General features: G+C 41.2%; 1 long non-coding RNA gene across 7 annotated transcripts; it reads left to right on the forward strand.

The window, feature by feature from the left end:
- The first annotated feature begins 228 nt into the window (after positions 1–228).
- On the forward strand, positions 229–5,312 carry LOC123170518 (uncharacterized). 7 transcript variants are annotated; one of them, XR_006485241.1, is made up of 3 exons: positions 237–3,936; positions 4,302–4,506; positions 4,974–5,312. It is a non-coding gene; the product is annotated as an uncharacterized lncRNA (long non-coding RNA). The 7 variants fall into 7 exon arrangements; XR_006485239.1 differs by having other exon boundaries at positions 4,302–4,383; XR_006485240.1 differs by having other exon boundaries at positions 237–3,668; positions 3,743–3,936; positions 4,024–5,312.
- The last annotated feature ends 267 nt before the right edge of the window (positions 5,313–5,579 follow it).

Below are 5,579 nucleotides of genomic sequence, written 5' to 3' on the forward strand. Positions count from 1 at the left end.
ATCACTATGGTGGAAAGCTCCGGGACAAGCTTTGGGGTCTACAATCTCTACTCCTAATGGAGCAGTTGGTAGTCTCGCTTCCAGGTTTTTTTTCGTCCCATCTCCACTAGTTTTTTTCGTCCCAACTCCCACCTTCGTCGGTTTTTTTCGTCCTCCTCCCACCTCCCCTGTGACAATCTCCTCGCATGAAAAAATCAAACGACCACTACACAGCGAGGCCTCGCACGAAAAAAAACCCAGACGAGGCCCGCTCGCACGAAAAGAAATCAGACGAACCGGGAGCGAGCCCCCCTCGCACGAAGGCACGAACCAGAGCGAGGACCCCTCGTATGAAAAAATATCTGACGAACGAGGCTGCCCTCGATCTATTCTCTACGACGACGGGAACAATGCCCCAGCCGCCATCGCGGATCTAGAGGAACCGCAGCCGAGATGCTAGAGGAGCCGACGCCGAGGTAATAGAGGATCCGTCGCCGCCTTCATTGCACACCTCGAGGGCACCGTCGGGACACTGCTGCCGAGGTCTGCCATCGCCGACGTCGAGGTCTGAGAGGGGCATGACCCTAGGGAGATCTTCGTCGAGGTTGCCGCCGCCGACGACGTCGCCTGCCCAAGGTGAGATCCTAGGGCCTGTCTCCTCCTCTCCTTGCAGCACTATGCTCTGTCGCGAGGCTGGCGGTGGGTCGATGGACGGAGAGGAAAGGTATGGTGTCGTTGATCCGTCCTGCCTGTGGATTCACTGGATGCGTCTTGGTGGAGTGAGCGCTCATGAGATTCGATCTGGTTGTTCTTTCCTTCAAGGTCGATTTGGGGTCAGTAGATTTGATCTGGCATAAGCTCTCCCTTGTTCTTTTGTGCTTGAATCAGATTTGGTGGTTCTCAATCTTGGTCTTCTTTTGTATGCATGATACACAACCGTGAGTGCTCCTCTCCCCTTTCCCTCCCTGCTAAAATTCAGTTCCAAACACGATCTGACGGTCTGAGCCCTATTTGGTGTTGGTGCACTTTCTGAGTAATTGTATGTTCAAGAATTGATCTAAATTTAAAGGATAAGAAAGTTTACATTTTCTTATATGGCTCAGACCGAATAAAGTCTGATCAGGTTTGCTGTTGGGTTGTTTGTAATATAAAAAACAACCATAATCATCGAGGAGTGAGTCATTCTCTCATGGGGATTTGTTTGCCTAATAGTAGAATTCCAATTGCTTTTGGATTTGTATGATGCAGCTTACATACTCCCATCACCCAGTAACATATCAATATCAGTTACTGCATCTGGCCGGGTTTATATTATGCATCCCTACTGAAAGTTTCATTGTTAAATAGAAACGAAGATTACAGTTATAGATGATAGATATATGTAATTGTGTGCTGCATTCTCACTGCTTCCAGTAGATAGTATCATTTCAGAGTTCACCTAAAATTTGCAATGTTCAAATTTTTGGGATCAAAATACAACTTTTTTTAAATTTAAGCCAATATAAAGTGTGTGCAGGTTGACTTTTAAAACATTTTTGCTTACAAGAAGGTTATCAGTTGTAATGTTTAGCACCTACATAACCTGATGGTCCTGTAGTGACTTGGGATTGGCAACTAAAGAAACATGGGTATCGAGCATATTAATGTGAGAAGTAGATATACAATATGTTATAAAGGAGAAGACAAGTAAATATTGAGTGTGAAAGATAAGTATGATTTTTTTACTATCATATGAATTATTGAATTTAATCTGGTATTCAACCCCTCAAAATTAGATTTAATACATGCTACTACACCATTACATATCTCTACTATTAAAGGAGAATTTGACAAGTAATCAAGCAAGTCAGCACTGTCGTCGATGGAAGTTGTCGTGCGGAGATGGAAGTTGACAAGTAAGTTTCTCCATGAAGTTGATCTGATGCGAAGCTTGTGCCAGATAAAAGGTTAATTGAGTTCTCATCTCCAATATGTTTGCATTCTAACTATCCTTGTTGATTCAGTGGTTCCATGATGCTACATTTCACTTGTTTTTCACCTCTTGATGCTACTATGGACGGAAGGCGTTTGCTAATTTGCACATTAATTTTTTTTCTGATAAAATGTGCCAATATCACCTGCATTATGCTTTTTAAATTATTAATCCCTGCTATAATGTAACGTGCCCACATAACAAGTATTCCGCAATCTTCGCAAGCATGTATTTGTTTGTCTAACTGTAGGTGAAAGAACAAGATCCACTGTGTGTGCAACGGCAACAATAAATATCATGTCATTAGGGAGACTTCTGATAATTCTACTCTGCATTTTTTTTCTTTAGTAGAAGTGTTCTGCCGCATTATTCAACTATGTGTGACCAATCTGACACACCTCACGAGTTCTATATATATATATATATGGACTGAGCAATTGATTCAGGTCTTTTTTCAAGTGGGGATGCAGATTGGGCATCAAGGTGTACGACAGAGGATGACAAACGATTACGTTCTGCACGTTAGTCCGCGTACAACTTAAAAGTTGATTGATACTTTTCATTTTATATTGATGGTCCCTCCAGCGAGAACAATTTTTTGACTCGATGTGTAGATATGCTCTTTTATTTGTGCGAAGTTGTTCAGACTTTTCTTTGATTCATTATTTTAGCTGCATACAAAAGGAGTATGAGTACTGTTTGGTTCCATGCAGGACCAACCAAGGAAGAGAAGCAAATCACAACCCTTTAGTTCATGGTCTAGGAGCAGGAAGATACACATCCATCTTTGTGATATTCTGGTATGAATATGCATGGTACTACGTACAGAATCCCTCAATTGTGTAGATAGGTCATCAAGTAATAGTTAGTAATTCATACTTCTGCTTCACCTTTTAGTTAATTATCCGCTTTCAAGTATTTGTTGCCGAAGTGAGCATCTAATTGCAGGAATTCTGTGAGGTAACCATCTCAATCTTTTTGTCACAAGGCTCTTGCGCGGTAGAGATTTTTGCTTGGTCATAAATGAATTAGTTCCATTCTTTGACAGTAAGAGAATGGAGCCAGATGGAGGAACATCAGCATTGATGCCAACATTTCCATTCTCTTGTTGTAGTAGTGTCTTAATTGGAAGAATATTTTGATGATGTTGATTGCTTTCTATTCTCATCTTTTCATTATTTTAGATCACTTTCTCGATAGTTCAATACTATATTTTTGGGATTAACTGTAACATTATGTGAATATATGTTTATAGTTCTAAAATCAGTGTTCATCAGCAATCAGCCTTCTAACTAAATAATATTTTCGCAAGGGCTTCTCTACACTGGTACGGTCTCTCGCTGGTACATGATTTGAGGCATAGGAGGGAGGGGCACGTTGCGATGTCGTCTTTGGTCACGGCTATAGCTTATGAGAAGAATGGGATTTATGCTTGGGAGACTGCCCGTGGTTAGCAAGTCATTATTGCCGCCTCCGCTTCCCAAGTTGCCTCGGCTTGCTGTTGGTGTCTGCTGCTTCTGCAGCCCCTGCCGGCCGCCTCTTAGGTTGGGTTTTGCTACCACTACTGAAGTTTCCATTGCCTCGGCAAGGCGTCGTCGTCTTACTTGCAAGGCACACATTGCACCGCGGGCAACATTTTGCTATGCATGGCCACTCATGTCAAAGCTGGGTTCCAGTTTGACGACCTCTCTATCAAGTCTCCATGTTCTTCTTCCCGGTACTTTCTCCATCTGCTGTTATAGTCTCTTGCAAGTACGGCTTATCCAGTTTGATGTCATGTTGCTTCGACAGTTGTGTATTAACCCCTTAGGAAGAAGAGCGGGGAGATGGAAGTTGTAGGCGTGTGCCCCCGGCCGACCGTCGTTAGACCAGTATGAGCTAGCGGCGGTGGTCGTCGAGGACTCTAAGCATCCGCGGATTGTCGTGGCGTAGTGGTGCCACCGAGGGCACCAACATCAGCAGTAGATGCAACAACGGCGGCAACGGTAAGAGACATAGGCCAAGGATAGGGATAGAGCAACTCAGCCACAATAATTTTTTATTAATTATGAGATGTTTCTTATTTATTCTAGATATGATCTACTCCCTACATTTCATAATGTAGTGCTCTTGAGAGGTGGAGCATTAAAGAGCAAATCAACTGGGCCCAGGCCTTCATGGCTTCGTCCCCTACTTTCTACTGATCCATGCCAACTGCGTAGTTATTTACTTTGGAAAGGCCTAGATATATTTCACATTTAACAGAAAAGTTCACACTGCAATTGTCTGTACAAAGTTATGTTTTGTTTTCATTATTTGTTTATGTAACTCATTTTTGGACTTGGTACTCATTTGACAATAGTGTTTTTAGATGGTGCTGGGGAATAGATTCAGTTGAGTGGTGGAGTTAGCACTTGCTCATGGTCATGGATGACTCTTCCTCGTCGATGGATGTATGTTTAGTACTCCGTCAGTTTCATAATTCTTGTCGTGCTTTTAGTTCAAAGTAAAACCATGTCAAGAATTATGGAATGGAGGGAGTACTTATTTGCCGAACCGGAGTTAATACGTGCATGGTGTGTGGTAACTACTCTTGCATTTGAATTTTTTGTGTGCGTTTAGTCTTTTAGAGGCTTTGTACTCTATTGATACACATGTGGCATATCTGCAGGATAGATAATGTTTCATTGGTAGCCCACACAGTGCATCTAGAGAAAACAATTGCTTTCATCGGCATACGGGGATATATTCTTCAGTGGACATTCAGCTAGAATACATATGAATTTTCCATATACTTAAGAGTTTTTTCTCTCAAGGGAGCTGCATTTTTTTAGAAAGGGAATAACACATATTGGTTGTTTTCATGGTATTAGCCACCTCTATTGTGTGTCTCAATCATTTAAATTTTGGGCATTGTACTATCATGGATCAGTTTTGCAATAAATTGGTAGAAGTTTTTGCCCCCAAGAATATAATGAGAAATATTTGCCGCAACTAAACTTTGCTGAGCATGTCTATTAACACTTTCCTCTTCTCCTATTAGATGTAATGATGTAGACCAAAGCAACCCTCATGTATATTGATACTATACTAGAAGGCCACTGAAGAATTTTACAGAACAAGAGAAGATGGCGTGCACCATATCTTTAAGATGACTTCCCTCACCATGTGGCATGCACTTTTCGGTTTTACTTTAGCGCAATTGCCATGTATGTAAGGGATGCAATTAGGCTGAATATTGCAATTGTAGTTTTTTCTAAACTTTTTCAACATCCCAGCATTAGTAAAATACTCCCCCCATTCCATAATGTAAGACTTTTTTGCAAGTTATATGTTTGTACATTATATTGCTGGAAATCAAGAATTTACTCTTTTTGACTAATATTGTGTTTTAATAGTCCATTTCCTTTGTTTCAAAGGGTTGCGATAGTGAATAAAGCAAGAGCAACACCTTGTTTGTCGCAACAAGAAATTCTATACATTTTGGACAATTCTTAAATTCGTCCATATGAGCAACTTGTTAAACAATGTCGCCTGATGTACCCTATAAGAATATGTTAGGCGCAACTGAAGTTATACCAGTAGAGCAGTTTCCTCCGTTGCAACGTATTGGCACTTAACTATATGTTTATATGTTTAGTTTTGCATA

The sequence above is a fragment of the Triticum aestivum genome, chromosome 7D (genome assembly GCF_018294505.1).
Source record: "Triticum aestivum cultivar Chinese Spring chromosome 7D, IWGSC CS RefSeq v2.1, whole genome shotgun sequence".
Lineage (NCBI taxonomy): Eukaryota > Viridiplantae > Streptophyta > Magnoliopsida > Poales > Poaceae > Triticum > Triticum aestivum.